Here is a 10793-nt window from a genome sequence, read left to right as displayed (position 1 = left end):
GGTGCATAACCACGACCACCTCGAGCACCATATGAAGGCTGAAAATTCTGCTGTGGAGGCCTATCCTGCCATCCACGACCATTACCACCACGTCCACGTGATGCGAATCTCCCCCTGCCTCGAAAGCCTCTAGATGAGTAAAAAGCTTGATTTCTTGCATGTTCATCATTGCTTGACGAGGATGCACCACCTGTAACACTCATACCACCAAGGCCAAGCTTCAATTCTTCCACAATGAGCAATGACACAAGCTCATTAAAGTCTGGCATTCCTCCCAACCTTACTGAGATGGAAGTATCAAAAGATTTGTATTCTTTGCCTAAACCACGCAACGTGAGTGCAACCAAATCATCATCATCCATTGGGGCATGGATTGATGACAAGGAATCAGCATAACCCTTGATTTCCTGAACATACTCATGTATACTCCGATTCCTTCGTGTTACACTGTGAATCTGTTGCTTTAGTTGTATCTTCCTGGCACCAGTGTCTGTCTCATACATTCTGCACAAGATACCCCATGCTTCTTTCGGTGTATCTGCATCTTGGATGTGAATAAGCAAGGCATCTGTTACACATATTGAAAAATAATGCAACACCTTCGAGGACCGCTCTACCCATTGCTTGTGAGCCAGTAACTGAGCATTATTTGGTTGAGGAGGTAGGTATGGCTCCGGGTCTTCCTCCGAGACAAGACTCCACAACCCTTTGCCTTTCAAAAAACTCTTCATTCGAAACTTCCATACTTGAAAGTTAGTGCGATCAAGCTTCTCTCCAACAATCTGTATCGGACCATCTCCCATTGTTGCAAAAAAATAGAGTAGATGTACCCTTTCGATTACAATGTATGAAGTACCTGTAATGCTCCAAATCTCTCCAAATCACATCAAATGCTTGCAAATTGTGTGCATTAACATCCCACAATGGTTCACCAACAATGTACACTCGATTAAAGTTGAAATCAAATGAAACTCCTTCACAAAAAATTTTCTGGTTTTTTTCTCGCCAGTAAATTCTCGCCAGTAACCAGTCAAGATTATGCTCTAAATCCTTCAAATCTTGTCCAAATGCAATGATTCAACTTGCATTAGCTTCCCAACACATTGCTCCAACATATCCTAGAAGGGTTTGATCCAATTCTTCAAGGGGAATGAGAACCACCAATTTTTGTAACCTCTGGTTTGAATTTTTCTGCACCTGTCAGGTACCACCTCTCACTAAAATTGCTCTATCTCCTTCAAATCTTCTCCAAATCCAAAACTTTTTGATTCAAAAGTTTAGCAACTCATAGGACTTTACTTGTACCAAAGGAATTAGGCCAATTTGATATAGACAAAGATTAATGCCTTGATTAAAAATGCTCTGTTTCTGGACAGAATTTCTGTAAACCTGCACACCTCTGATAAATCACTTCAATGAGCTCCAAATCCATGAAATGAGCTGAAACCAAGCATCATAAGTCCTTAGCAATGTCTTTGCTAAACTCCCCAAGCTTTAAAGCATTCAATTTGGTGTCCAAATGAGTGAATTAGGATGAAATCTTTGAAAACTGTCCAGAATTCTGCATCTTCATGCACCGCCTGCTCCAGAGGGCTGTAGAGAGAGGGGAAATCACAATTGAATAGATAGGCCTCTTAGCAATGACCTAATCTACCTTGGGTATGAAGGGTTTAGCTCAATTTTGCCTCTAGCTCCTGCAATTGATCCTCCACGGGGGGTATGTTTTCTGTTTTTGTGAAAAACCAGAAATTTTTGCATAAACTCACTTTCACTTGATTTTGCTCAAATCTGTATGCATCAATCTGCTTCAAGATCCTGTATGTTGTTTGTGTCCACTTTGTTAATACATTTGCAAGCCCGAATACATGTGCCTTTGTGTATACATTTGCCAAGAGTATACATTCACTTCAAGCTTTCCATGAAAGCTTAGAGAAAAAACCAGAATTTTTCCTTTGCTTTATGCCCTTCAATCTTCACTGAACTTGCTCTTTGATACCTGCAATCCGCAGAGGGGGTCTTGCTACACTCACCAATGGTCCTTAGCTCTCAGATCTGATGCCGGTGTGTGCTCCACAGCTTTTCCTTTGCTCCAAGCTCCAATGGCTTCCTTCACAGCTTTTTCTTCTTCTTCCCTCTTCTCTCACTCACTCTCACAACACAGCTAATGAGCTCTTGGCTCTGATACCATGATAAAAAACAGGAGCAGGATGTAACACACACAAGAGAAGCAAACCCTAATCCATAATCATCAACCATAAAGAAGGAGAGAAGCCATAGTCACCATCTCTCTCACACACACCAAGGAGAACACAACATAGTGTTATGTCCACACTACAAAGTAAACCTAATGTAATGTCCACACACACTATGACCAGCTGGACACGCGGTCATTTATGTCTCACACATGTTCCTACCTAATCTGCCAGCACATAGCATAGTTGGCTCACACTGACATCGAGCTTGAATCTCAACACTTATCTCATTGTAGAGTAGTAGGTGAACAACACGAGATGTTCCGCTAGATTGGGAGGAGTTCACTCATTGGGGATATCACTTGATTATACAACTATCCATGATTTGGGGTGCAGGTTGAGGTCTATACATTGCTTAGGACTTGGATGTACCCATAGGAGGTGTACTCACACTGATGAGCTTTTTTGGTCCTTCATATTCTTGGGGAGTATGGCAGTAGCTTACTCATTACATGATCAACATGGCCATGTACGAGATGTGTTCTAATGAAGCATACATTGCTGAGAGCAAGCAAACAACCAGTACTAGGGTTTCATGTGGAGAGCACACTTACATAGACAGTCGCCCTTATACATATGGGAGGAATATAAAAAAGGGTTGATAAATAGTAGTAGGATAGAGCTAAGAGTGCATAAAAGCTATATTTTTGAGGAGCACATTGGCACTGAGCATTATATGTCCGTGCGAGTTTCTAGTCATGCAGTCCTCTCATTGCCCCCACTAAGAGTTTACAATCAACTGACTATTACAGGCACTGGTATAAGCGGTGGTAAATCAAAGGGAAAATGTCATTTGATGGCCACTAGTATGTGCACCGGTATGAAAAAAAAAAATTTAAAAATTTTCTAATAGACTTCAAGGAAAATTCACTGGTCATATTTACAAATTAAAAGTTCACTACTTATATTTATAAATCAAAATTACAAAGTCATAGATCATCATTTATTCTATCATCCTTGACTAGATCCATGGCCCCCAAAAGGTCAATTTCAAGAAATGTTTCTGTATCCTCTTTAATGTCACCAAAACAATGCTGAACCATTTAGTTAATGGTTTTCTCTTCTGCAGGATCAAGGTCATCTATGTGCTCCATCTATGTGCTCCCTGTTGGATTTACTTGGCTCTCCATCAAAACTCGATGACTACATTTCTTCCATATGCTCTTGAATCAATCCCTCAAGCCACATAGGTTCCGTAATAACTAATATATTCAAGGTAATTGGCTCTTGGATTTCAACATCAAATCTATTATTTGGCTCTTGAGTTTCAATAACATCAACTCCATCATTATGAGTGTGTGGTTCTTCTTCTAGTTTCTCGCCTTCAAATTTTTATTTGCTACGAGGAGCAACTTGGACTACAAACACCCACCTTGGATCGTTTTGATCTGGTTTAAAGATGACTTGCTCACAATGTTCTGGCAAGACAAATGTATCCCTCTGGTCGGTCCAAAACTTTGTGGAGTCAACTTTTACAAACCCACTCTTGTCCTTTCTTACAGTTGCATTTGGTCCATTTGTTATGACCTTGAACCACTTCACATAAAAAATAAACCTGTGAAAGCATCTAAAAGCAACTTTCATGATGTTTTGAATAGTTCCACAATAATCAAGCATGCCAACTTCTGCATTCAAGTCACTTGTACTTGATTGGCAAAGTTGTTCTTTTACGATCTATTCGTTCCACTAAAAAATGATATTGATGTGACCAAAGTTGTTATGTGCACATTATATTATGGGCATATACTAGGAGGCTAACCCACCCTAGGCATGGGAGCATGGGAACATATACTAGGATCCTAACCCACCCTAGGCATGTGAGCATAGGATCATGGGAACATGCTCTAGTGGGACAAGGGTTAGACCTAACCTTGGGTTGAGGTTAGGGTCAAGCAACCAAGGGTCACACATGGAGATGGAGAGTCAAGAGTCACTTGAGAGTTCTCCTATATAATAGGGACATGGGGCAGTCTCAAGGGAGGTTCTCTTGTGTAGAGCATTATATCTACTCTCTTGCCATTTCATAATAGATCTATGTGCTGTTAGATTGAAAGCATACCTCTTGGTGGTATGGGACACCAAGGTTAGGTATGTGGTTCTTCATGATGTTTATGTGTACACCCTTGGGCTGAGGGGTGGTCAGGTGGATGAGTATATGCCTAGATTATAGTGATTAGCTAAAGAGATCTTTAGGGTTTTAACAAAAGTGCACCATATTAACGATACTGCAAGCACAACAAGAATCAACATGCAAGGTGATGCATGATAAATAAACTCTTTTTTTAATTAATGAGATAGTAGTCAAGGAGAATGATTACTTACATACCAATCACAACCTTTTACAAGCTCCTCCTCCTCCTCTATGATAGTCTCACCATTAAACCTTTGCTTGTGTTATTGTTACATCAAGCCATCTACTTGAAGGAAAGGCAAGTAGTTGTGCAAGCTCCAAAGGGTATGGTAGGGTTCTTGTTGTTCGACTCCTAAAAACATTTTCGGGCTATGATATGTTGTGCCTTGACCTCCTGATATCTTTCAATCCATTTAACCATGGAATTTGAGTTCAAGATGCAAAATTTATTGATATTATCTCGTAAAGTATTGTCCATTGTCCTTACGATCCCAATTCCTTATGGCTCTTCCCCAACTACTTTATCATCTTCAAGATGGCTCCACAGACGAGGCAGAGATGTACTCAGAAATGTTTTATGTAAACAAGAAATTCTTTTCTAAGCCATACTATCCTCCAGCCGAGATCATTGCCACACAAATCCCTTTAAACATCCACCGACTATGGATAATCCCTGCAATTGCAACCTCATCAACGACATGAGCTAAGAGGTGCATGTGAATAGTCAATATGCTTGTTGTTGGTAAAAACTTTTCTACAATGCACATGGCTTCCAAGGAGTTCAGGCGTGCCGAATCTAAGGTATCTTGCCTTATTTCCTTGGTGGAGATCCAATGCACCAATGTACTAATCTTGTATATGGTAGCTCTTATTTCTTTAGTGACGCATCCTTTTATTGCAATTCGAAGCACAAATTGTAGAAATTTGTGCCAATCATGTGACTTTAAGCTACTAAGCTTGTCATCTTTTGTGAATGCACCCTTTAGGCTATGAATTGGGGGTGCCAAAATTTGCACTGGTCCTCTTTACCTGTTTTTCCTCCAATTTATTTAAGACTCAGGGTGTTTTAGGTAGGCCCACCTTCCCATTGGGTCGTGGTTGTGGCCATAATTCTTGCATACGACCTGCAACCACTAGATCATCCCTTTGTCCCTTTCTTTCTTTAGCCCCACTTATGGTTTTCCAAAGCACCTCAGCTATATTCTTGAAGATATGCATTAGGTCTAGTAGAAGATTGTTAATTAGAAGATTGCTCCAATAAGGAAGTTTATGAAAAATGGTAGTCTCTTCATCCCTGGGGGTGTAAAATTTCCATTATCCCTCCATGATTTCTTCCAGTCATTTTTCTTTAAACACGGAGGTGGTTTGCCTAGATTTCCCTCTCGCAAAATTAATGATTCTCAGGTAGATATTGCACATGACGCTAGTACACTGTCTTTCCAAGTGATGTAGAGTAACGATCATCCAAGTGAGGTCCACATAAGGGGCATGCATTGTATCTGAAAAGATGCAGGGGGGAAGAGAGCTTGAGCTCTTGCAAGCACACACACACACTCACAAAACCCTAATAGAGAACACACAAGGTGAGAGGCTGAAAATCTTCTTCTTCTCTACTCAACACTCAACACACCATATACAAGATAAGAGTACACATAATATGAAAGGTACTCAACCAATACATACACGGGTTCTCTATAGTGTGAACCCGACTAAATGAGCTGGCGCTATAACTATGCCAATCTCTAGAATGGCTGTCACACAGCTTGTCATCCCACTGGCCGCATATCACCCAAGATCTCACCAACCATGCCAGTGGTGTAAGTGTGGGGCCTATCCCCCAGGCAGGTCATCAGTGGTGGCCACCGCCTCACTAGACGAGCTCGATATCTCAACACTCCCCCTCGAGCCCAACTCCATCTCATGTACACCAAGCGAAGCCCTGAATCTGCGGAGCTTCTCTGTACCCAATGCTTTGGTGAAGATGTCAGCTACCTGATCCTCTGTGGTGCTCACATAAACAAGGTCAAGGTGTCCTGCCAAGACCTTCTCTCTGACAAAGTGGTAGTGGACCTCTATGTGCTTTGTACGAGCATGAAAGACTGGGTTCCTGGCCAACTGTATACTACTCATGTTGTCACAGAAAATGACTTGTCTATCCACTGATAGACCCAAATCTGCAAGTAGCTTTCTCAACCAAGCTACCTCACATGCTGCCATAGCAGCTCCTCTGTACTCGGCCTCTGTACTCGATAGAGCAATCGTAGGCTGCTTCTTGCTGCTCCAAGTCACAGCAGCACTCCCCAAAGAAAACATGAATCCACTGGTAGATCTTCTGTCTGAGATACTACCAGCCCAATCAGCATCTGTGTACCCATGTACACATATCTCTGTCCCAGTTTCATAGAATAGTCCACAATGCAAAGTAGACCACATACCTCAGTATGCGTCTCACTGCATCCAAATGCGGTTTCCGTGGAACCTGCATAAACTGACTCACCAACCCAACAGCATAGCTCAAATCTGGTCTGGTGATCGTCATGTAGATCAAACTTCCTACTATGCTCCTATACATAGTAGGATCCTCCAAGATCTCTCCTGAATTTGCACTCAACTTGCCATTCTGATCCAATGGCACAGAAATAGGCTTACAGCCTGTCATACCATACTTGGACAACATGTCCAAGCCATACTATCTCTGCAGTAATCCAATACCATGTGGTGACCTAATCACCTCAATGCCCAAGAAATATCTGAGCTCCCCCAAATCCTTCATCTCAAACTTCTGTCTTAGCAAGATCTTTACATCAAAGATCTCTGCATCATGGTCCCCTGTAATGATCAAGTCATCTACATAGATGACAACAAGCACAACTCCTCTATCACCATGTCTCACATACAATGAGAAATCTGCATTGGCTACATGAAAGCCAATAGTGACAAGATATTCAAAAATCTTGTCAGACCATGCTCTTGGTGCTTGCTTTAAGCCATACAAGGCTTTCTTCAACCTGCAAACATGCTCGGGGTGACCCACATCCTCATAACCAGGTGGCTGCAACATATACACCTCTTCTTGCAAATCCCCATGCAAGAATGCATTCTTTACATCCATTTGATGTAAAGACCATTGCTTTGACGGAGCCACTGCTATCACAACTCTCACCGTTGCCATCTTGGCAACTGGGCTGAAAGTTTCCTCATAATCAATCCCATATGTCTGCGCATATCCTTTGGCTACCAATCTAGCCTTGTACCTGTTTATGCTTCCATCACTGTTATGTTTAACTTTGTACACCCACTTGCATCCAATGGCTTTCTTGCCTTCTGGCAATTGCACTAAATCCCAAGTTTCATTTCCATATAGTGCATCCATCTCCTCATCCATAGCTTTCTCCCAACACACATTTCCAACAGCCTCATCAATGCATGTGGGCTCAACAACCTGCACAACCTTTGCCATATATGCATAGTGATGTGCCACATAACCATCATAACTAAACCTCTGCACAGGGTTCTTCACTCTCCCAGATCTTCGCAGTTTTTCATTCATGGCTTCCATAGCCTTCTTTACACCAGGTGTTCTCATAGCTGGGATCCCAAGCTCCTCATCACAAGGCTCATATCTGAGCCACTAGACTCTCCATCAACATGAGAATGCCCTGCAGAAATGTCAGGCATACCAAGGGGCTCAACCACTTTCTCTTTTCCTTTACGTGATGTAGTAATCACATTTGCAGGACTGGTATTATGACGCAGCCTGCCACTCCATGGTCTATCAACAGACCCACTAGATGAGGACTCTCCTGGTCCACTCAAAGACTGTGATTGCTGACCTACATTCTGTGCAACCACACTTCCACTCACATCAGCCCCAACAGCTTCTTTTTCAGCAGCATACCAGCTGCTCATCTCATCAAAGACAACATCCGTGCTTACTCTCAACTCACGTGTAGCAGGGTTATAACACCTGTATCCCTTTTGCTCAAGGGAGTATCCAATAAACACACATTTTTCAGCTTTTGGATCCAGCTTAGTTCTCAGCTCATCTGGCACATGCACATATGCAATGCATCCAAAGACTTTCAGATGAGATAAATCTGGTTTTCTGCCAGTAAACCTTTCCTCTGGAGTTACATCATGTATGGCTGCAGTTGGAGTCTTGTTCATGATGTATACTGCTGTAGAAACAGCCTCAGCCCAATAGCAATGCGGCATATTCTTCTCTTCCATCAATGCTCACGCAATCTCAGCAATGTGCCTGTTTTTCGCTCACGCAATCTCAGCAACTCCATTTTGTTGCGGAGTGTATCTTCATGTAAACTGTCTCCGAATACCATTCTTCTTCAAAAATTCAGAGAACTCATTGGAGAAGTATTCTCCCCCTCCAACTGACCTTAGGCACTTGACATATTTTCCTATTTGCTTTTCAACCAAAACTCTGAAATTTTGAAAGTGAGTGAACACCTCACTCTTCTCCTTCATGAAATATACCCACACTTTCCTTGTGTGGTCATCAATGAAAGTCACATAATACCTGTAAATTTTTAAAAAAAACTATCCATCTTCTTTGCATACTCTCTCCGTCTGCTTCACATAATCTCTCTCTCCACATGCAATTCAGAGCCAAGCTTCTGATTGTTTTTTTTTTAAAAACCATCAAATCATATATTAATGTTAAAACACACACAGACGATAGAAATTTTAAACTCTCCGTTTGCTTCCTCTCATAGACAATCATCGCATGTTCACTCTCATACACAACATTGCATACACTCTTTCTCTCTCAAAAATTGGAGGCCATAGCCTCAAAATGGTGACATCATCTTTCGTTTCTTTATTCTGACTTGAGGCGGTTAAGAAGGATTGAGACAAATATAACAATTTGAAAATTTTTTAATGTCCCATCTCCACACCTTACACTCTAAGGTCACTTCATTTCTCAATCCTAAGGTTGTGCCACTTGAACAAGTTAATTAATTCCCAAACAAAACTTGGGACCCATATTGAGAGAGAACATAAATGTACCTCCCTATTATTTTGGATTGAAATAATATTTTTATCTCTTGTGGTTGTGCATCCTCAATTGTGGTTTGGAATGATGTGTTAATCTTCGAGCACATGCATTCTTATGGGACATATGTTGTGGCCTTGCTCATTTCTACTCCTATAGAGAAGAAGCCCTTCCCTTTTTTTTTCAGAAGATAGGCACTTGTACAAGTTAGAGAGTAAGATATACACCTAATAAAAATGACGATTGAAGGGATTTTAAGGGTTAAAAGGTTTAGAAATAAACCTTACATTCAACATCTCTCTTTCATACGTTTTAAACTAATCACTCGATTTCTCATTTTTTCTCAAACATGTGGCATGTATAATAGAGGTGACCACCTTGGTCATTGTGCTAGGAAGGGCACCATGCATCTATGCCATCCCAATGACTAGAAAAAGAAATACCATATCTCTGTAGATGACTACCCCTTCATTATAGATGCTATGGGAAATTATATGAGCACATAGGGAACAATTGAGCCATGGCAAGGCATAATCTCAGCATGGAGACACACGAGATATCATTGCAAGGGATAATATGTGAGTGGATCAACACATGAGATCACTTGCATCTACCAAGGCTATCACATGAGATCACTTGCATCTACCAAGGCTATCACAACAAAGAGCATGCATGATAGCCTAGCATTGATCTTTATGCACCAAAAAGAGAGGATAGAATGTGTATTAGATATATCAAGAAGAGCATGCATTATGACCTAGAATTCTTCTTGATCCAAGACAACACAATCCATATCCATAAATGCCACATAGCTATAAACATGCCAAATAAGAATGGAAATTTTGACATCAAATGCAAGTATATTTTAGAGAGCATAGGTCCAAGGCACCTTGACATAGGATGCATGACATTTGTGATGAGTCTGGCACCCCAATAGAGGTGACCACCATGGTTATTGCTAGGAAGTGCACCATGCATCTATTCCATCCCAATCACCAAAACAAGAGGATAGAATGTGTATTAGATATATCAGGAAGAGCATGCATTATGACCTAGAATTCTTCTTGATCCAAGACAACACAATCCATATCCATAAATGCCACATAGCTATAAACATGCCAAATAAGAATGGAAATTTTGACATCAAATGCAAGTATATAGCAGAGAGCATAGGTCCAAGGCACCTTGACATAGGATGCATGACATTTGTGATGAGTCTGGCACCCCAATAGAGGTGACCACCATGGTTATTGCTAGGAAGTGCACCATGCATCTATTCCATCCCAATCACTAGAAAGAGAAATACCATCTCATTGTAAATGACTACCTTCTCATTATAGATGCTATGCGCAATTATATGAGCACATAAGGAACAATTGAGCCATGGCAAGGCATAACC

This window comes from Cibotium barometz, chromosome 63, assembly GCF_041138505.1.
Source record: "Cibotium barometz isolate CiBa-2024 chromosome 63, ASM4113850v1, whole genome shotgun sequence".
Taxonomy (NCBI): domain Eukaryota; kingdom Viridiplantae; phylum Streptophyta; class Polypodiopsida; order Cyatheales; family Cibotiaceae; genus Cibotium; species Cibotium barometz.
Note: the sequence above shows the minus strand (reverse complement) of the source record.